A 23,828-nucleotide genomic window follows, 5' to 3' on the forward strand; every position below is an offset into this window, starting at 1 on the left:
TTGGTAGGAAGGTACCAAAGTAATCCCGGCAAGGAACACTGGACAGCGGTCAAGAATATCCTAAAGTACCTGAAAAGGACGAAGGACATGTTTCTCGTTTATGGAGGTGACGAAGAGCTCGTCGTAAAGGGTTACGTCGACGCTAGCTTCGACACAGATCTGGATGACTCTAAGTCACAAACCGGATACGTGTATATGTTGAATGGTGGAGCAGTAAGCTGGTGCAGCTGCAAGCAGAGCGTCGTGGCGGGATCTACGTGTGAAGCGGAGTACATGGCAGCCTCGGAGGCAGCGCATGAAGCTATTTGGGTGAAGGAGTTCATCACCGACCTAGGAGTCATACCCAATGCGTCGGGGCCGATCAAACTCTTCTGTGACAACACTGGAGCTATTGCCCTTGCCAAGGAGCCCAGGTTTCACAAGAAGACCAGGCACATCAAGCGTCGTTTCAACTCCATCCGTGAAAATGTTCAAGATGGAGACATAGATATTTGCAAAGTACATACGGATCTGAATGTCGCAGATCCGTTGACTAAACCTCTCTCGCGAGCAAAACATGATCAACACCAGAACTCTATGGGTGTTCGATTCATCACAATGTAACTAGATTATTGACTCTAGTGCAAGTGGGAGACTGTTGGAAATATGCCCTAGAGGCAATAATAAAAGCATTATTATTATATTTCCTTGTTCATGATAATTGTCTTTTATTCATGCTATAATTGTATTATCCGGAAATCGTAATACACGTGTGAATACATAGACCATAACATGTCCCTAGTGAGCCTCTAGTTGACTAGCTCGTTGGTCAACAGATAGTCATGGTTTCCTGACTATGGACATTAGATGTCATTGACAACGGGATCACATCATTAGGAGAATGATGTGATGGACAAGACCCAATCCTAAGCATAGCACAAGATCGTGTAGTTCGTTTTGCTAGAGCTTTTTCAATGTCAAGTATCTCTTCCTTAGACCATGAGATCGTGTAACTCCCGGATACCGTAGGAGTGCTTTGGGTGTACCAAACGTCACAACGTAACTGGGTGACTATAAAGGTGCACTACAGGTATCTCCGAAAGTGTCTGTTGGGTTGACACGGATCGAGACTGGGATTTGTCACTCCGTATGACGGAGAGGTATCTCTGGGCCCACTCGGTAATGCATCATCATAATGAGCTCAAAGTGACCAAGTGTTTGGTCACGGGATCATGCATTACGGTACGAGTAAAGTGACTTGCCGGTAACGAGACTGAACGAGGTATTGGGATACCGACGATCGAGTCTCGGGCTTGTAACGTACCGATTGACAAAGGGAATAGTATACGGGGTTGCTTGAATCCTCGACATCGTGGTTCATCCGATGACATCATCGAGGAGCATGTGGGAGCCAACATGGGTATCCAGATCCCGCTGTTGGTTATTGACCTGAGAGCCGTCTCGGTCATGTCTGCGTGTCTCCCGAACCCGTAGGGTCTACACACTTAAGGTTCGGTGACGCTAGGGTTATTAGGAAGACTTGTATGTGATTACCGAATGTTGTTCAGAGTCCCGTATGAGATCCCGGACGTCACGAGGAGTTCCGGAATGGTCCGCAGGTAAATATTTATATATGGGAAGCTGTCATATGGACACCGGAAGGTTTCGGGGGCATATCGGTATTGTACCGGGGCCACCGGAAGGGTTCCGAGGGTCCACCAGGATGGGCCACCCCTCCCCGGGGGCCACATGGGCTGCATGGGGCAGGAGCCAGCCCCTGGAGGGCTGGGCGCCCCCCCCCCCCCTTGGGCCCATGCGCCTAGGGTTGGGGGGAACCCTAGAGGGGGCGCCCCCCTTGCTTGGGGGGCAAGTCCCCCCTCCCTGGCCGCCGCCCCCCCTCTAGATCCCATCTAGAGGGGCCGGCCCCCCTTGCCCCTTCCCCTATAAATAGAGGGGTGAGGGGAGGGCTGAACACCCAAGCCAAGGCGCAGCCCCTCCCCTCCCCAACACCTCTCCTCCTCCGTACGTGCTTGGCGAAGCCCTGTCGGAGTACTGCTGCACCAACAACACCACGCCGTCGTGCTGCCGTTGGAGCTGTCTTCCTCAACCTCTCCTTCCTCCTTGCTGGATAAAGACGGAGGAGACGTCGTCCGTACCGTACGTGTGTTGAACGCGGAGGTGCTGTCCGTTCAGCACTTGGTCATTGGTGATCCGAATCACGGCGAGTACGACTCCATCATCACCATCCCCTTGAACGCTTCCGCACTCGATCTACAAGTGGTATGTAGATGCAAACTCACTCCCTGGACTCGTTGCTTAGATGAACTCATAGATGGATCTTGGTGAAACCGTAGAAAAAAATTTAATTTTCTGCAACGTTCCCCAACAGTAATACCCTACTCCAGTGTGTGGTGTGGTGGATTGCCTCAGGGGCTGATGATGAACAGTATAAGGGGAAGAACAGCCTCGCGAGAGGTGTTCTTGAGCTGGTGTGGTGTTCTCGTAGGAAGGGATCTGTCCCTGTTGGCTTGGTGAGAACTCGATGCCTTCATACTATGGTGGCTATCCCTATATATAGAGGCCCTGGTCCTCTTCCCAAATATTGAGCGGGAAGGGCGGCAACAACGGCCATTTCAAAGGGGAACATCTAGTACAAGCTATCCTGACTAAAGTTGGTCTTCGGCTGCCAAAGGCACTGGCGATGACGCCGTCTTGGGCTCCATGATGACCTCCATCCTGCCGCTCTGCTGGTCTTGGTCTCGTTGTACCAAAATGGTAACCTTTGCCTGATGCCTCGGTACTCCGCGCTTGTGCTTGCCCCCTTTGCACCAAAGAGGAAACAAGGACACTACGCAGGTCGGCGCCCGCCTAGTCTCGATCGTCACGGCTTGCATCACGAGCACCTCACGAGGTACCCTTGCCTTGATCTCTCCGCCTCCTCGTGAGCCTGCCTGGCGAGGACGCTCCTGAGGAAGCCTTGCATCGTCCGTCCCGTGAAGCTTGGCCCCTCGCGAGGGTCTTGAGTTTGCGTTGATGAGGATGGGCCGTATAGGGCCACCACTTGAGCCACACCATAGGCCGCAGGCAGGCAAGTCTGGGGAACCCCGTTCCCAGAACGCCGACAGATGCTCATATTGGTTCCTACATATTGTACGAAGATCTTTATCGGTCAAACCGCATAACAACATGCGTTGTTTGCTTTGTCATCGGTATGTTACTTGCCCGAGATTCGATCGTCAGCATCATAATACCTAGTTAAATCTCGTTACCGGCAAGTATCTTTACTCGTTCTGTAATACTTCATCTTGCAACTAACTCATTAGTCACATTGCTTGGAAGGCTTATAGTGATGAGAATTACCGAGAGGGCCCGGAGATACCTCTCCGAAACACGGAGTGACAAATCCTAATCTTGATCTATGCCAACCCAACAAACACCTTCGGAGACACCTGTAGAGCATCTTTATAATCACCCATTTACGTTGTGGCATTTGATAGCACACAAGGTGTTCCTCCGGTATTCAGGAGTTGCATAATCTCATAGTTTGAGGAACATGTATAAGTCATGAAGAACGTAGTAGCAATGAAACTGTAACCATTATGCTAAGCTAACGGATGGGTCATGTCCATCACATCATTCTCCTAATGATGTGATCCCTTTCATTAAATGACAACACATGTCAATGGTTAGGAAACATAACCATCTTTGATTAATGAGCTAGTCAAGTAGAGGCATACTAGAGACAATTTGTTTTGTCTATGTATTCACACATGTACTAAGTTTCCGGTTAATACAATTCTAGCATGAATAATAAACATTTATCATGATATAAGGAAATATAAATAACAACTTCATTATTGCCTCTAGGGCATATTTCCTTCAGACATAACTTATTGGATGATCAGGGAATCATAAAAATGAAAGTACAGATCCAAGTCAAACCTATAGTTTTTTCCTATAAGAATTAGATAGGAGTAGACTAAAGAAACCCTCCAAAACGACTCATCCAGTTTCCAACAACATAGGAAGAGGGGTGCTTGACTTTGTTGTGCGAAAGTCCGGTCATATCTTCGATGAATTGAATCCCCCAATTGGATTGTATGGCACCTCAACTAAGATTAACCGCAGGTCTGCAGTGTGGTTGGGGAAGTTGAGATTTTGTCATGAAGATGAAGGGGAATGCAAGAGGCTCATTGAATCGTTTTACTTAAAGCTTGCAGATAGGAAGAGGGGGGGAACCTGGAAGAGCAGCGCTACATCACCAGTTGCCGGAGTCTAGATCTCTCCTCTCCTACTGGCCTACTGGGATCCTCCTGGTTCCTGGTGCCTTTGTACTTGTCGAGCGCGGCGCCGGTGAGCCGACAGATGTGCCACTGCTTGAACACCTCAGCGCCCATCCCCTCGTCGAAGTCGATGGTGTTATGGTTCCAGTCAAGCGCGCACTCCACGTGGCCCATCCCGATCTCGGCGGTTCTGCCGATGATGACGAACAACATCATGCGGCCAAGCCCGGGAAGGCGCAGGACACGCACATGAAGATGTATTCCACGTACAACCCAGGCCTAGCGAGGAAGGTGGAGTAGTTGCGGAAGTAGATGACGAAACCGGCCATGACGTGCCCGCCATCGCGCAGGGACGGAAAGGCCGCCTCCTCCAGTTCGGCGAGCGGGGATGCGGAGAGGTCGAGGCGGCGGGAGCCTACGGTGTCCGATGAGGCCGGGACGGAGGACAGGGAGAGGTCAAGGATGAGGGCGGTGAAGGATGTGCATTCTCTTCCTTCTTTATGTATACGTTCGTTGGGATATTTTTTTTAGGAAATCGTAGCATTGTTTGCAGTTGCCCATCCGGACACTATTTACCTCTATTAGCATACAGTAGAGAGACAGGCCAAGGCCCAACTGGGTCGCAACCCAGCTAAGCGACCAAGAAAGAACATAGCGGTCAATCGAGTCGATAATATTGTAGAGACAAAATTTAGTACCACTTCGAATATGTTTTAAATTAAATTCAAACTGAAAGCGTGAAATCATGGGAAGAAGAGTATTGTGAAGGTGAACTCACGGAGTCAATCCGTGCTTTATTATTTGGAAAAGACGGTGAACCCACGGAGTTAATCCGTGCTTTATTATTAGGGAAAGATTAAAGTGTCGAATCCATAGAGAGCAAAAATGATGACAGTACCAACCGCGCAGCTGCGTTGTCGCTGATGTAACTACTCTTAACACCCAAACTGGAGTATGGAAATAGAGTACTCTAGTTAGTTACCAGGGGAAACAATAAAAGGTGAGATTAAATGAAGTACATGGCGGTGTGGCGGCGGCGCATGGCATCGCCTCGCGGTGAAGCTCCTCTGATGGCGGCTTCCTTCTGGCCATCACCAAGATTGCAACGATGAAACAGGGCTTGGCATAGCCCCTTGGTGCCCCTTGATGTGGATGGTCGTGTGTCGCAGTAAAATCCGGTGGATCTCGGGTAGGGGGTCCCGAACTGGTGATCTTAGTTAGAGGGTAATAGGAGGAACAAGGGAGACAATGTTTACCCAGGTTCGGCCCCCTCGAAGAGGTAAAACCCTACGTCATGTTCTTGTTGTGTTGGTTGTGTAGGGGTACAAAATACAAGATGGTCTACCTTGAGATCGTATGTGAATGTCTAATTCTCTACCCTACGCTCTAAACCCCTTGGCTTATATAGGGACAGGGCTACTAGGGTTTACATGAGGTCGTTTACACCTAGTGATAAACATGCTGAAGATTTAAACAAGTCTTGAAGTATGTGCCAAGTCTTTGGAGGATTCCATCTTGAGTACGCTTTGGAGCATGGTGGTCCTGGCCCGGTTGTAGACGATCAAGGGGACCTCGGCCCGACCCACTATGATGGACCGACGTGGTTAGCACCCCTAGTTCGAGACACCATTAGTAGCCCTGAACTGGTCTTCAAGCTGAGGACATCAAACTCCTCCGAGCGACCTTCATAGGCGAGTTCTATAAACTTGATGCTCCGTATTGATTCCGTGCCTGAGGATTCCCTTGGATCCAAAGTTTTCTCGTAAGATTGACTAACTCCTCCTCTTCGGCATTGTCTTCTATAGTAACTATGGTATTTACTTCCTTATGAGTGCGAGAAGTTTAGATACTCCAGACAGTCGAGGAGATCCAACCCCGGATCCACGGGTAATTCTTTTTACACTTATAGGGTCTGAGGATCCCTCCCGGGTTTAGGTAGCTCAGGAACAAAAGTCTTGTTGTGTCGGTATATGCAAGTTCGACGATCTCGACGATGTCTCCTTTGATGCTTGACTCCTGGTCCGAAGACGTAGCATCCGAGAGCTTCCGTGCCAAGGTAGATGCCTTGTAGGCTAAGTATTTTGAGGACCTTTGATAGCTTCTAGAAATTTCGAGGCCCCACACTTTGACGTGTCCAATTAGGGGAGTTGTAGTGGGGCCAGTGTTCCACTTTTGGTGGTATCTATTTAGTTTCTTTCCCTCGATTCACGTATCCACGTAAGGGATGACACCTCAGAAACGTGCGGGTTAATTACCAAGGACTCATACGTACCGTCATGACATAATTAACTGCCGCATATATAAAGGTAGGGTAGAGACAGGTTATCTCCTCAGCACCCCAAAGGAAGATGCCGAGATGTGCTCAACCGAGTAGTTTTATATTGTCGACGTACCACTCGAAGACCCTATTCGACAGCCCCCCACCCCTTTTCTCTTGCGCCATTGAAGAAGCAGTACAACTGGCGCCCGAGGAGCCGCTCCCAAGAGAAAGACGCCAAGGTGGCCAGGCTGTCCGCTCAAGTAGCCTGCCTTGGTCACCATAATTAAGCTCACCGTCGTCAACATGATGTTGGTGGCTATTGGCTGAGGAGTCCAGCCTCTTCAGTAGCGGATTCACCCATTATGGAGGTACAGTTGCTTCGATGACGCGAGCCGAGCCATCAGGAAGGGTTTCACGAATCGCCAAGCATTGGCCGCCACGCTAGAGGCCATCTATGAGGGGGAAAAGAAGATCTAGTCAAGGAGCCAATGCTTGATGGCTTCTCTTCCTATAAGCCTATAGAAGCGGCAAGTCTCTTTGCCCAACATTTTTATTTATCCGAGCATGGTTTTTATTTTCTGGTCAGTCGTTTAACATATCGGAGCAGATCTGGAGGCGCGATCGAATTGGTGAGCTCCCATGCTCCACAACCGGAGACCCACATGCGGGACGGCAATCCTGGTTTTGTTGAGGGCCCTCAAGTGGCCCTTATCTTCAAAGATGGGGTTTTTATCAGGGAGATGTTGATGGTGGCAAGGTGGCCATCATTGTTGATCGTTTTGGGGGCTCCACCTTCGTCTACTAATGTGGTTGCTGCCCCTCGCCCTTCTACAGGAAATGCATGACCACCGCAGTTGCTCCGGTTGCGAGCACTTTCGTCCCCTCCAACAAGGGCCACCAGTCGAAGCGTTCGAAGAATGTTTTGACTCAGAAGAGGGGTCAGTCGAGGAGAAATATCGGGCAGGCAATAGGTCAATCTGCTGCTGAGGGACCCATGACTCAAGAGCCACCCTCCTCCACCTTGTAAGTGTGATTTCTACCCCTACAATCGTAAAGGATTCTATCCTTCCCTACTAGGTCTTTTAACAAGTTCTAGTTCTAATGTTATAGGCCTCCCCCAGTTTCTAGTACTCCGGTGTCCGAGGCCTTAGATATAAACCGGTCATAGGCTATTTTGCCAACTGGTGCACACACCCCTCCGCACTAGGCCGACCCATTTACTCTTTTTTTTTTTGTTAAAACTTCAACAAATATGCAACCGGTGAGATTCGAACTCCGCACCATTGGCTTCATGTGAAGCGCGGTATCAGGACACCTAGCGTGTTCTCGTTAGTTTACTTCCTTTTTCTACTCAAATATGTCGCTATAAAGCGCATCGGTTTCTCTGTGATGGTTTCATTTTTTCCATTTTGTTGGCCGGTTTTTCTTCTATCTTTTTCTCATTGTTTTCAATTTTGAATTCCTTTTTTTAAATTCCCAAACTTTTACTAAAATACTCGACTTTTCAAATTCGTCAACATTTTCTTAAATTCACGATTTTTTTAAAAAATCATGAGCATTTTTTGATCCTGTGAACTATTTTTGAAATGAAGTATTTTTTTTAAACCATGAACTCTCTCCAAATTTGTGATTTTTTTACAAAATCCATGAACTATTTTCAAATTTGTGATTTTTTAAATCCGGTAACTTTTTACAAAATCTTGAACTTTTTAAATCCATGAGTTTTCTAAAATTCAATTAAAATTTTCCACATTAATTGCTTTTTTCAAAGTCGATGAGATTCTTTCAAATCTGTTTTTTTTAATCCATGATTCTTCTAAATCGATGAATTTTTCAAATATGTCAACTTCTTAAAAAATGAGGAACTTTTTTTGAATTGGTGATTTTTTCCAAAATAGATGAACTTTTTTCAAATTCATTATTTTTTCCAAAAAATGAGAAACTTTTTTTAAATTGGTGATTTTTTTCAAAATAGATGAAATTTTTTCAAATTCATGATTTTTTCCAGAAAATATCTTACCTTTTTCGAAATCTATGTACTTTTCTGAAATTCATGAACTTTAAAAAAAATTGATGAACCTTTTTTAAATCCATTAACTTTTCTTCAAATTCACAAACTTTTTTCAAATTTTTGAACCATTTCTTCAACCCATTACCGCTTTTAGGATTCCATTAACATTTTCATGTTTCTTTTCAAAGTTTTGAAAAAAATTACAAGATATTTTAAAATTTATGAACTTTAGAAATTCATGATTTTAATCGGTGAACAATTGTCTAAACCCATGAACATTTGTTTAAAGCTATGAACTTTCTCCATTTTATAAATATCACTAAAATCACAAAAAAAATGGTAGGCTGGTTATTTTTCTGAACCAGCACTCGGCACGGCTGGGAAAAAAGAACTAGGAGCGAGCGAGCAAGGCTGGGCGAACGACATTTCCTAAACAATGCTTCAATTAACTTCAAACTCACGCTTTATTAAACTTCAAACTCAGTGTTTAAAGAAACCATGGCTTAATCATAAGGACTTCTAAGCCATACATGACGACCAATTCCTAAAGAACTAGCATGTTTTGCTAGGCGATGAGTCTCGAACTTAAAATTCCTACTTTCATACATAAACGGACAGCGAGGAAAAACTGATTTGCGGGTTTTAATCTCCTGGATAATAGCAACATAAGGTCCACTTGTTCCCATCTCGATGTCCTCAACCACCAAATGGGCACATACCCCTCCTTCCAAGCTAGGCTAACCCATTATCCCTTTTTCTTCTTCTAAAACGCTGCAAAAGTCGCGGGCGCGGTGATTCGACCTCACGACCACCTCTTTCTCCTCGCACTGCACTAACCACTAATTACATCTCACTTGTCGTGACTGGATTTATCCTTTTATTCTCTTTCTTCTGTATTCCCTTTAATCTTTTCATTTTTTCCTTTATTCTACTTTTTTTGTTATCATTTTTCCTTTATTTTTCGAATAGCACAGAAAATTTCAAGTTCGACGAACCTTTTTACCCCAAAATCAGTGAACTATTTTAAAGTTGATGAACTCTTTATTGAAATTGCAAAAAAAAATCATGATTTTTTTTCAAAAAATGATGAACTTTTTCTAAAATTTCTGGACTTTTTTTCACATCCGATGAACTTTTTCTCATATTCGATGATTTTTTCAAAAAAATGGATGAACCTTTTTATTGTTTAAAAATACCCAAGAATATTTTTGCATTCACGATTTGATTTTTCAGCATCCAAATTGTGAATCTTTTTGAATTTGAAGACCACTTTTTTAAAATCATTTTACTTTTTAAAAATGTGTGAATTTTTTTTTCAAAATCGTGTAAGTTTTTCCTAAATTTGTGAAATTTTTGTCAAATTGGATGACCTTCTTTTATCATATTCGATGAAATGTTTTTAAAATTGATGATTTTTTTCAAATTTGTGTTTTTTCCCAAATTAACTTATTTTAAAATTTGTGGACATCTTTTTCACCTAAGAATTTCCCTATATTCACGAGTTGATTTTGCACCATCAAGATTGTGAACATTTTTTGAAAACTGATGAACTTTTTCTTCGAAAAATTGTTTAACTTTTTTGACATTTGTGAACTTTTGTTCAAAATTGATGAACTTTTTTTAAAAATCTTGGAAGTTTTGTCAATTCATGATCTTTTCTCGAAATTTGATGATTTAATTTCGAATTTGTTAACATTTTTCAAAACCGATGAAATTTTTTCGAATTCTATGAACTACTTTATTATCTTGAAATTTTTTATTGTGAATCTATGATTATTTTTCAAATCATTTATATGGGTACAAAAAAATATGTTAATGTTGTCTTAAAATAAGTACAGTATTAAATAGAACTATTTTCGCCTTGTAGTCTCTAAGTGGACTTGGTCCAGTGGTTATCGCCGTGGGTCTTTTTTTTAGCGATTATCGCCGTGGGTCTTAATTCAACGAAGCTGCTCCGACTTGTCCTATTTTTTTGTTCGAAAATATTTTGTTTCGCGTGTGTTAAGGTGGTTGTTGGGTCGGCCCGCTAGACGATGAACGTGAGCGCATGAGCGCCAGGCGGCACTAAAAGTGCTGAATCGGAGCTCCCTGGGCTCGGCGAACCAACAACCGAGCGCAAAAAAGAAGCAGTTATCAATTATGCTTCCCGAATGCAACCCACCTGCGCCTGATAGGAGCACTCGCTTTAAAAGGCGCCTGAAGCGCCAAACACGAGTTGGCGGTTGTGTTGGCCCGTTCGCTAGTTTTTGCTCGATTCGGGCCGAAAGAGAGTGGGTAGTGTAATTCACCCCATTTTAGTTACTGTTAGTGCCTCTTAAACTGCTATATATGGCACAGTAAAAAGTGGAGTGCTCGAACTACATGCATGTGTGGTGCTGTTTAAATGCTCTATTCTAGTGTAGTTTCACGCTTGATGATTTGCTATTGGTAATTGGTGTAGTGTAGCTGACTTGTTCAATGACACCATGCCACGTGTCAAATTATTTCATTTTTCGCCTGTCGATCTAAAATTTGCGTCAACTTTGGTTTAAATGATATTTATCGAAATCATACCACAGTTTGATATTTATCAATACCAAAGCGTATTAATTTTGCATACAGTGTTTGTTAAAATATTAAAACTTATTTATCAAATTAACGGAACGTGCAAACCTAGCCCAGGCACAGAGAAGCAACAAGCTGGCAACTTCCCCTGCAATACTTACTCAATTGTGTTTGCACATGCAATAAGAGCATCAAAAGCCGGGCTTCAAATCCGGCCTCTATATGTCCGTGAACGTGCCCGTGTGCACGTCCGCGGACACATTCAGACTGCCCCTCATATGTTGTGTTCGACAACCACATACCTTAAATTCAGACTCTCAAATACATGCAAATTCATACATGTCCATCATACACGTCAATATCGCACGTAAATAACAAATGTTGATAGCGAAAACACATAGTTCTTACATAAATTTTATTTTAAGTGCACAACTCAAACACTAGCTCTTTGGTTTCCATCATCATGGGTCCACATATGCTCCACATGATCACCGAGTAGCTACGCGTGCACCTGATGATCTCGAGGATTTTGATGCATCTGTAGAAAGTTTATTACCTGATTTGCATCTTGATCTTCCGGGATTTGGACTTGTTCTCCAGGCGCTTCAAAATCACTGGTTTGGGCTACACATCACCCTCATCCTCGATAATCATATAGTGCAAAATAACACAACATGTCATTAGCAGCCACAAAGTTTCTGATTCCAACATCATTGCAGCTTAACGAATAATTCCCCAACGAGCTTGAAGCAATCTGAATGTCCTCTCCACATCCTTCCTAGCTGCTTCATGCATTATTGCAAAGTGACTTTGTTTGTTGCCTTGTGGTTCGGATATGGTCTTCAAAAAACGTCGCCATTGAGGATAGATGCCATTGGCAAGTTAGTATTCCATGTCGTAGTCATGATCGTTGATAGTGTAGTTGCGCGATAGTGATTCCCCATTACAAAGCCTCTGAACACATGAGATCGTTGAAGCACATTGATGTCATTGTGAGAACCCGACATTCCAATGAAAACATGTCAAATCCATAATTTAGGTGATGCCGTTACTTCCAGTATGATGGTGACCTCTTTTTGTGCAACCTTGATACATTCCACACAAATCTTTGGGTAGTTCTTCCATTGCCAGGCATGAATCAATTGATCTGAGTATTCCTGCAAACCCTATTGCCTCTCCAATAGCCAGCGACTTTTATGTATCCTGCACATTTGGTTCTCTCAGATACTTTGCTCCAAACACCTGCACCATGGTGTGGGAAAACCTGACATTAGTCTTCAGGTATGTGCTCCCCCATCCGGACCATCTCACCAATGACATCGATCGACGACAGTACCAAGTGCAATCCTCCTTAGAGCAGTCGTGCATTTATACTTAGCAGAGAAAGAAAGTTGGCCGTAGCAATCCCTTGTGAGCTTGAAGTAGTCATAATGCGACTCCACTCCCTCCACAACACGCAAAGACAATGGTTTGTGCATACAAAAATGGCGACAAAACCATGGATCATCCGGGAAAGTTGGGTCCAAGGCAAAGTAGTGCTTGTATAGTAGTGGTGCTCCAAAGAACCCTAACTCGATTGTTCACTATTCTCCCTTAGATTGAGCCCTTGAAGTTGAGAAGATGCTCCACCTACCGGTCCATTTCCTTTGCATGCTCATGAGCATGATCATGTCCACTTCTTCACCCGAATCCGGCAAATCGGATAACTCGTCTTCAATCATTTTATCAAGCTCCATTGGTCCATATTCCTCATTCTTCGAAGCATCAGAATCCATCCTTTTCCCTGCGAATAAATCACAAAAAACCGGGTTAGACAATGTGTCAAACACATAGAGCGCAAGGGGCATCCAAAAAGATGCTGGATGTGCCGCGTTGGCGTCCAAGCTGGCGACAATGTCTGTGGCGGCGAGCGTGGTAGAGAGGACTGACGTGCTGGTGCTAGCGGCATTGAGGCTCAGAACGGCGTCAGAGCAAGGGTGGAGGCGAAGCTACAAGACATCTGGAGCGGAGGAGGAAGGAGAGAGGAGATAGCAAATGGAATCGATAGGTCGAGGGGGTGGATTTGGTGCAATTTGTGGTAGGGGCGAGGTGTTAGGTCTGACGTGGCAGGCGCGTCCGGTCGCGCCCGGGCCTCCCCTTATCCGCCCTATATTTGGGCTAGATATGAGGGGTGTCGGTCCGCCCTGGTGTTTGAGGCCCATTTCAGGCGCCCGTCTAGGTCTTTTTTTACCGGTTAGTGACCAGGGCGTCCGCCCGGGCGTTTGGGAGGAGGGGGGTTGAGGCTCCCGACTGTATTTGCTCTAAGGATGTATAGTACTTTCTCTGATCCATAATAACTGTCACAGTTTTGAACTAAGTTTAAGTAGCTTTTTTTGTGCCGGGTAAGGATGTATAGTAGTTGCACAAGAAATGGGGAGATACTCCGCCAGTGGGACAAAATTGTTGTGCACAAGATCATTACGCTAAGCTCCGTATTCTTCAAATGAGAACTTCTTTTTACTTGTTGGACAACAACTGCAACAACCATTCCTTGCCTATTGATGTCTACTACACAACTTTATTCTTGTAGACTTTGTTGAGCCTCCAAGCGCAGAGTTTTGTAGGACAATAGCAAATTTCCATCAAGTGGATGACCTAAGGTTTATTAATCCGCTTGACGTGTAGGATGAAGGTGGTTCTCTCTCAATCAACCCTGCAATCAATATACAAAGAGTCTCTTTGATGGGATTCGTTTATTGGAAAACAAAAAAATAATCCTACGAGAGAAGGAGTAAACCCAAGATCCATTTTTTCTCTCCTGATGATATGACCTCGTTTTTAAAGGATAACTCACGTCCATGGTTAGGAAACCTTAACCATCTTTAATCAACGAGCTAGTCTAGTAGAGGCTTACTAGGGACATAGTATTTGTTTATGTATCTACGCATGTATTTGAGTTTCCGGTTAATACAATTATAGCATAGAGAATAAACACTTATCATGAACAAGGAAATATGATAATAACAAATTTATTATTGCCTCTAGGGCATATTTCCAACTCTCTTCTGTCCCCAGCACACCCAATACAATTGTCAGTTGTATAGGTGCACTAGTTCAGCGAAGAGATGATGATAGATGTGTAATATGGAGGGTAGAAATAGCTTCTTTTAATCTAGAAAAAACAGCAAGGTATAAAGTAACACATGTGTGTGAAAATGGTGTCTCAATGCTTGAGAAGAAGGCCTAGGGTTCATACTTTCACTACTGCAATCTCTCAACATCATTAACATAATTGAACCACATGGTATCATCAAAGTGCAGCAAAGAATCACTCCAAAGTTTCTATTCTATCAGAGAAAGTAGGATGAAATCATGTAGGAAGCAAAATCACCTCAAAGTTCTCTTTCCAGTCAATCTTTTGAACCACCCCAAAGTGTCACAGCTAGCCCTAGAGATCATACTACGACAACACCTTATGATACATATCGTTCAACGTTGATGCCTAGATTACCCCAATGTCACCACATGTATCCGCAAGTTAAGACTATACATGCATCATGCAATCTCAAATCCAAAGTATTCAATCCAATATAAAGAAACTTCAAAGTGCAATACTCAATTCACCACGAAAAGGATAGAGGGAGATCAAAATCATAAGACCAACTTTATTAGTCAATCTCATGATACAATCAAGATCGGAATCCATCAAAACAATGGAGGGAGATAGATCAAACACATAGCTACTGGTACAAAACCCTCAGCCTCAAGGATGAACTACTCACACGTCATCGTGGGGACAACAAGGATGATGAAGAGGCCTCCGTGGATGGTTTCCCCCTGTGGCAGAGTGCCGGAGAAGGCCTCCAAATTGGATCGTCGCAAAATAGGAACTTGCGGCAGCGAAAAATTTGTTTCGGGTCTCGCTTCAAGGATTTTGGAATATATGTGAGTTTGTAGGCTAGTAATGAAGGAAAATGGAGCGATAGGGGGCACACAATCCCCCATGGTGGGCCCTAGCCCGCAGGGAGGGCGCCCCTTGCTTATGAGAGACTCATGGGTCTTCTGGTCACCTCTCAAAGCTTCTACGGTGTCTTATGTTCCAGTAAAAAATTGTCAAAAAGTTTCTCCGTGTTTGGACCTTCGCAGATATTGATTTTCTATAAAACCAAAAACAAGCAAAAAAATAGCAACTCACACTAGGCACTGGATTAATATGTTAGTCATAAAAATAATATAAAATAATGCACCAAAAACATATATAATTGATGTAAATATAGCATGAATACTTCATAAATAATATATATGTTTGAGATGTATCACCTATATCCATGATATCTTTCTGTCACGGTAATGGCCATTCTGAATGCATCATACTCCAAATTTTTGATGCATGGTTACAAGCCACAATGGCATACCGAGTACTTTCGTGGTCCATAAAAGATATGGAGCAGATTGCCGTGCAATTCAAATGACATGTATTTTTACATACTCGTAGGCAGGGCTTCTAATCTTTCGGCAAAGGGTGTATTTATTGACTCATACTATAGCATCGAGGGATACAATTATTGTTGGAAATATGTCTATTATATTGTTCTATTTCTGTGTTTATAATTAGGAGTTTATATTCTACACTATAACTGCTATGATTCTGGAGTATGCGACGCAGTGGAAAACTCATATGCACGCGTGGAACAATAAATGGTAAAATCTAATTCAAAGTCTCGCCTATAAGACTAGCTCAAGTGTTGTTTCTGATCATGTTTTCCGGATCTTGAGATATCATTAAGTGTAACGATAGGCTCAAAACAACACTGAGAATATGATGTTAGAAGAATGATCATGTTGAATTGACCCAAACTTGATTGTTATACTTTGAGATGCTATCGTCGCAAGTCAATTGTTATAACACAGAGAGTTAACATATGCTTTAGTTCCTTAGACCATGAGAGTTGATGTCTACTATGCAACCTTCTTTTTGTAGACTCGTGTTGGTCCTCCAAGCGCAGAGTTCTGCAGGACAGTAAAAAATTTCTCTCAAGTGGATGACCTAAGGTTTATCAATCCGTGGGAGGCATAGGATGAAGATTGTCTCTCTCAAACAACCTCTTGTGTTCCCAACACACCCAATACAATGGTAAATTGTATAGGTGCACTAGTTCGGCGAAGAGATGGTGATACAAGTGTAATATGGATGGTAGAAATATATTTTTAGAATCTGAAAATATAAAAACAGCAAGGTAGCAAGTAACAAAAGTGAGCAAAACGGTATTGCAATGCTTGGAAACCAGACCTAGGTTCATATTTTCACCAGTGCAAGTTCTCTCAACAATGATAACATAATTAAATCATATGGCAATCCCTCAACGTGCGACAAAGAGTCACTCCAAAGTTCCTATCGTGGAGAACATAAGATAAAATTGATTGTAGGGTACGAAACAACCTCAAAGTTATTCTTTCCGATCAATCCATTGAGCTATTCCTATAAGTGTCACAAACAACCCCAAAGTTCGTAGTAAAATAACACCATATGACACACACCAATCAAACCCTAATGTCACCTAGATACTCTAAAGTCACCACAAGTATCCGTGGGTCAATTATATGATATGCATCAAACAACTTCAGATTCATAATATTCAATCCAACACAAAGAACTTCAAAGAGTGCCCCAAGATTTCTACCGAAGAAACAAGGGTGAAAACGTGCATCAACCCCTATGCATAGATTACCCCAATGTCACCTCGGGAATCGACGAGTTGAGTGCCAAAACATACATCAAGGGAATCAATAGAACACCCCATTGTCACCACGGGTATCCCACGCAAGACATACATCAAGTGTTCTCCAATCCATAAATTCAATCCGATAATAGTGAAACCTCAAAGGTAAAACTCAGTTCATCACAAGAAGATAGAGGGGAAGAAACACCATATGATCCAACTATAGTAACAAAGCTCGCGGTACATCAAGATCGTGCCAAATAAAGAACACGAGAGAGAGAGAGAGAGAGAGAGATCGAACACATAGCTACTAATACATACCCTCAACCCCGAGGGTGAACTACTCCATCCTCATCATGGAGACCGCTGGGATGATGAAGATGGCCTCCGGTGATGGTTTCCCCCTCCGGCAGGGTGCCGAAACGGGCTCCCGATTGATTTTTCATGGCTACAAAGGCTTGCGGCGGTGGAACTCTCGATCTAGGTTTATTTTTGGGGGTTTTTGTATTTATAGGATTTTTTGGCGTCGGTCTCACGTCAAGGGAGTCCACGAGGCAGCGACAAGGCAGGGGGCGCGCCTTAGGGGGGCCGCCCTCCACCCTTGTCGTTGCCTCGGGACTCTTCTAGCCCAACTCTTGTGCTTTGGGGGTCTCTTTTGGTCCATAAAAAATCACCGTAAATTTTCAGCCATTCCGAGAAGTTTTATTTCTGCACAAAAAACGACACCACACTAGTTCTGCTGAAAACAGCGTCAGTCCGGGTTAGTTCTAATCAAATCATACCAAAATCATATAAAATTGTTGTAAACATGGCATGAATACTTCAAATTATAGATGCGTTGGAGACGTATCAAGAGTATCTAGTCACTTCTTACCGTACGATGGACTTTGCGGTTTCTCAAATGTCATTTGTAACACGGTGATCATAACGACAACTTACAGGTTCATGGGGATGTATGACAAGGGACTAGATAGCTCAAGAGTGGGATTTTCTCCTCGGGCGATGGAGAGATATTCTTAGGGCGGCATCCATAATTGTGTGGCCAGACACATGTGACTATTTAACGGGGATGGCGGAACATGTGAACAAGAAAGAAGAACAAAATCGGTAATGAGGAGACCGGCATAGTGAGCATGAGAATGACTCATGAGGATACCGACACATCACACCTCGGGTTTCTTACAATATCTTGAAGCAAATGAATAGCACATGATAACCAAAGGTTCACTCGAATGTCATTCATGTACTCACATGCATCGACATGGATGTCCACGATTCCACTATAGATCACTATAGATCACTGGACAAAAGGGGTTATGTACATGTCTATGTTTTACCGTACCTACATGGTCACAAGCTTAAGGTAATCACGATTTGTTGAGTGATAGCAGGACAAGAGTTATGAGGAAATATTTATAAAATAGTTTCATTGATATTGAAATAGTTCTGAGAGGGAAGCGGAAGAGTTTTGGGGTCACCAGAAGTATTTTGGAGTTTACCGGGAAATACCGATAAATAATATATAGGTGTAAAATATTTTTGGAGATGTTAAATTAATAATAAAAGGCTGTAATAATAGTTAGGGGGCTTTATATATAATTAAGTATCATCAGGCCTTAAAAGGCTAAGTGTTGGAAAGGATATTGGGCCACTTGGGCCCGATAGGGGAGGCACCCCCTTTTCTTCAAGGAGAAGGAAGGGGGAGGCCGAATTGGAGTGGGTTTCCCCCTCCTTGGCCGACACAAGGGGGGGGGGGGGGAGATTTCCTTCCCCCATTGTGGAACACCTCCCCTCTCCTCCAACCTATACATACTTGAGGATTTCGGCCCTTGGTGATACAACTTTTAGAGCCTCCTCTAGTTCTCTAGTTCTAGTTCTAGTTGATCCAATTAGAGCTAGTTCTAATCCTCTCTAGTCCTTATACTTAGAAACCCAATGCAGTTCTAATATCCTCCCTCTAACTCTTGGTAGTGATTAGTTCTGGATGGCAAAGCGCCGCCAAATCATGAAGATTGTACGCTTGTAAACTGTGGAGAGGCCGTAATTCAGTGTTCTGTTCGAGTGATCGTTCGTCGATAGTTTGAGGGATTGTTCATTGATGGTTCAAGGGACTTCAAGTATGATCTACACTGACTCTTTTTCCCTTGCAACTAGGAGTTGGTAATGATCCAATCCAAACCACATCTTCATAGTGTTCCTGGTTGATCGTAGGGAAAATATTCTTGTTTTCTACCACGTTTTCCAATAGTGGTATCACACCGTTTCTATGAGTAGATGCAGGTTTCGATCTAGATCACATGTTGATGTGAGGGTTTGATGTTATTGCTTTGCTTCCCTCGAGTGTTGCTTCGGTTCAGTTCATTGATGACATGATGTAGCTTTGCACAAAGTTCGGATAATCGATCAACTCTGGCTGTCGACGATTTGCTAACAGTTCTTTGGGCTTCATCATAGTCAAGCATAGTGAACTATCGCATACACGAGAGGGCAATTGAGATGTTTGATCTTCTAGGGGGGTCACGCAGTGACGAAGTTTAGTGTGGGGCTATAGATTTTTAATTAAGTCTCTTCCCTCACACACCCCAAAAGTTAGTCTAGCAAAAAGAATTATTGCCTTAATGGTGGACGTAGGTAGCTAGAGTTATCCAGAAACCCTAGGATCCACATAATTAAAATTTGCCAAACCGATTAGTGGACGTCTAACTTGGGTTTGCAGGATGCATGTGATGTGGTATACCCTTCATCATGATAATAAGTTTATGTATGATATGGTTATATGTTGTAACGTTAAGTGACCTACGCATCATAGTACAACATGATGGCTGGAGCCACAGAACTGCCAATTAAATAACCTTCATGTCAAATCTCATTATTTATTTTTATCAAGGGGAGTGATAGACATGCTACGGAGGATTTGGGAGCAACTCACCATGCGCAGGAGATCATGGTGGTGGCTACGACATCATCTCAAAGTACTTTCATGGAGACCTTGGAGGATCATGCATGAAGACGTCCCTGATGCCAAGGGCTATACTGTATCATGCTATTATGAATTGCCTGAGATGTTTACTACTTTTTTATTGCACCCTTTTGATTGTGGAGTAGTCATTTTTATTAGGGTGATCTTTCACAAAAAATATCAAGTTTTTAGTGCTCTTCCCAGTATAGCAACCGTTTATAGCATGTAGCTTTTTGAAGTACGACATGTCCACATGAGTAAAAACGGATGGTGATGTGTAAGATGGGTGAAGGTTAGACTTCACAGCGGAAACACTCGATTATCTTGAAGTTCTGACAGAACCATTCTGAGCTCGGAGCACAAAGCATCGAAAGATGAACAAGCGTCATATGGAGATATGATCGGCAAGTTTGCATATCGGTTGAAGTTCACGTCATCAGTGATGTCCATGTATGGTTGTGAATAAGACCAAGATCTTGAATCACCCACTTTCAATTATGAGAGATACTAATTTGAGTGGGAGCGCACTTTATATTAAAATTGTTTAAATACTAGTGCACCTGGATTTTGAACAATGTCTAAAGTGTAGTTTGCATTATATTTGTAGAATAATGGCTCACGATTCCACCTTTTCTATTGAAATTGATTAGCTATTTTATCTGGTTGATATTTACTATTGGTGAACGTATTAAGAGGATCGTCTTCTAGGGTGCTGAGAAAGATTGTTTCTATTGCATGCTTACAGTACTCTCCTACTAATGCTATGGATGACAAGACTCATGTCCTTCGATCCAAAAGGCTAGAGTCCTATCAAAGTTTGCTTGCTTCCAAGAAACTGGAACTTCAAAATGTTTGGGGTAGTCATGTGATATTCTTGGAACTAAAAATTCTTTTTAGAAACAAAAAAAGACTAAAAGACATGTGATATATAAAATAAGTGTTTGCTTGCAAGGTCTAGTGCAACGTTCAACTATGTTTAAGACTGAAATATGTAGGATCCGAAAGAATGCCAGTCATGAGTTGATGGTTAGAACTTAAAGAGAAAGAACAAATCCCAAGGATGTAATAAGACTTACATGCCAAGGGAGGTTCGGGCTCATGCCACTCTTAAAATTGGATACTTCTTCTATGAGTAGGAGAAATATTGGAAGTGAAACTATAAGAAGAGAAAAGGCAGAAAGAAAGAAGACTGGAATGTCCAGCTCGGGAATGAATGTCATACAAGTTCTAACTTGTAGAGAAAGTTGGTCAAGTAATTGTAACTCTTGGAAAGTGTCGGTGTATTGAACATGGGTGTTCATAACCCGACTATACACAAACAGTTGTAGCCTTCCCAACGGCAAGATCTTGCTGGAGGACAACCTTTCTAAACACTTAAGACTTGGTAATCAAAACCATGAAGAAGACCTCGAGGTTGGTCATAGAGAAGTACTGAAGACGTACTGAAGATCAAGACTCCAGTTACCGGGAAGCTACGAGCCGGCAGGCTTCGGGCCAACGACCTCAGGACCGACGAGCTTCCTCCCATTGCTCCACCGTGGAAGCTGTCAGGAACTTGTTGACAAGTGTCGAGCAGGTAGGTGGTTAGGTGAAGCTTGTCGGGACATGTGGCGGCACGCCATCGAAGATAAACTTTATTGACGCCCATCCAAGAGGCATGTCGAAGGAATATAAGGTAGCTGGGCGAGCGGTATAGGTGGAGATGGAGTACCTTGCCGACATTCCTCATCAGTGTGACACCTAAAGGAGCATTTAAAGTTCTTGTACTAATCCATCAGAGTTAGGTATGATAGTACTATAGCCACTATCCACCTCCTTTATTTACCATTTTCCACTGTGGTAGCCCATTTCATCTATAAAAGGAGGCCCATGGCAACCTTTACAAAGGTTGACACTCTGCCCAGTTGCACTACGTAGTGTAAGTGTAAGTGCATCTAGTGCCACCCCTAGTTGGTTTTGGAGTATTAATGACAAACGTAGTTGAGGGATGAATGTGTTTTTGAAAATTGCAGGATAACATAGGTAGATGTCCCTCACTGATTCGGTTTTCCTACCAGAGATGACCCCTAAAAATGTATGAAGACATTGAAGACAATGGTGGTTCATGAAGACATTCACGTTGAAGATAATGACATGTGAAGACATTCACTTGAAGACTATGGAGTGCGAAGACATAGTTTCTTTTGTGGTTTCCTTTTCCTCTTTATTGTGTCATAGGAACCACCGTACTGTTAAGTGGGGTCCAAGTGAACAAAGTCAGAAGACTGACATGATGCTCAACCCAAAATCCTATGTCTTCGAGCCAAGACAATGAGAGCAAGTCTTATCTAGAGTTGGATGAGTTAGCTTTGCTTGCAACCCAAGCCAAGCTACCGCATGTGTTTGAAATCCGATCGTTGGACACATGTCGGTTCCTTAGTGACCCAGGGTCATTTCAGACATATCATGTCGGGTTGCCTCCTGGCTATAAATAGCCCACCCCCTACACCATAAATTGCTGGCTGCTTAGAGTTAGTGCACGACTTTTGTCGTTTGAGAGCAACCCACCTCCGAAGCCTTTGAGAGAGAGATCCTTGCAAGGACGAAGCCCAAAACACCCAGAGCCAAAGAGTGTTAGGCATCACTGAAGTCTTTCTGTTCGCGTGACGTGAAGACTTGTTACACTTGAGGACTGTGTATCCTCCAGACGGTTAGGCGTCACGTTCTAAGGATCCAAGAGTCATTGTGGATTGCCGGTGAACGGAGTCTGTGAAGGTTTGGAAGTCTACCTTGAAGACTTACCCGAGTGATTGGGCGAGGACTAGGTGTCCTTAGCTCAAGGGGAATAAGGTGAAGACATGGTCTTCTGAGTTCAATCTCAGCCTCCCTAACTAGATGTACAGTTGTCACAGCAACTGGAACTGGTCTACCAAATCATTGTCTTCACCAAGATACTGGTTCTATCCCCCACCTCCTTTACATTCCAGTCTGTCTTCGTTAAGTCATTGCTTGCTTGCCTGATCTGTTTGACTTCACTGTGCGAAGACTATTACCTATTTGGCTTCATACTATCTTCCATTCCGATCTGTTCTACCTAGCTGCCATTTGTCTCCGTGCTTTCTCTATATTGCTTACTTGACTATGGTCTGTCTAGAGTAATTTATCTTCCGCTGCGTATCATATAGGTTCAATTTGATTGTTTGTCTTCAAAGACCTCATGTATTGAAGACTTCCATAAAAAACGCCTATTCACACCTCCTCTAGTCGATAACTAGCACTTTCAATTGGTATCAAGGCAAGGTGCTCCCTTGTTCTGTGTGATTCGGTTTAACCTCCTGGAGTTTTAGCTATGTCGACTGCTAGGATAATCAAGGTCTCCGCTGCGTGCCCCGTCTTCGATGGCACTAATTACCCCTACTGGAAGAATAAGATGCGCATGCATATTGAAGCCATTGACATTGACCTATGGTATGTCGTCAAGACATGCGTTCCCAAGGTCGGTGAAGGTGTCACCGCTGCTGATGTCAAGAGGTTTACGTAACTGGACTCAACCGCCAAGAACATCATCTGTGGTCATCTGACCAAAGGATAATATGGGCATGTGAGTGCACTGGAAACCATGAAGCTAGTCTGGGACTGGCTGTCCAACATCAACGAAGGCGTCTCAACCCAGAGAGACTCAAGGATTGATGTTCTTTGCAATCTCTTCAACCGCTTCAAGAGAAATGACAATGAGAATGCCCAGCTCATGTTCGACCGCCTCACCGATATCACAAATGAGCTTCGTGCACTTGGCAACAATAAGATCACCAAGCATGAAATTGTGAAGAAGCTACTGAGATCACTTGACAACTCATTTGACTGATGATTCAAGAATGTCCTGACTTCAGAGAACTTGATCCGTCTGATATACTTGAGAGGCTCCATACACATGAGTTCCAGCTATCTGAGAAGAGAGATATCTATGGCCCCAACTATGGTCGATCCTGTGCTTTGAAGGCACAGGTTGTTTCCTCATTTGAAGAAGAATCTGACTGCAGTTCTGATGATCCTGAAGACATTGGCAAAGAGCTAGCAATGCTCGTGAAGAAGTTCCAAAAAATCTCCAAGAAGA

The 23,828-nt window shown here is 43.3% G+C and overlaps 1 pseudogene; it reads right to left on the reverse strand.

The window, feature by feature from the left end:
- Window positions 1-4,232: 4,232 nt before the first annotated feature.
- Window positions 4,233-13,025, reverse strand: LOC123090156 (probable acetyltransferase NATA1-like; annotated as a pseudogene).
- Between the last annotated feature and the right edge of the window lie 10,803 nt (window positions 13,026-23,828).

Source organism: Triticum aestivum, chromosome 4B (genome assembly GCF_018294505.1).
Source record: "Triticum aestivum cultivar Chinese Spring chromosome 4B, IWGSC CS RefSeq v2.1, whole genome shotgun sequence".
NCBI lineage: Eukaryota > Viridiplantae > Streptophyta > Magnoliopsida > Poales > Poaceae > Triticum > Triticum aestivum.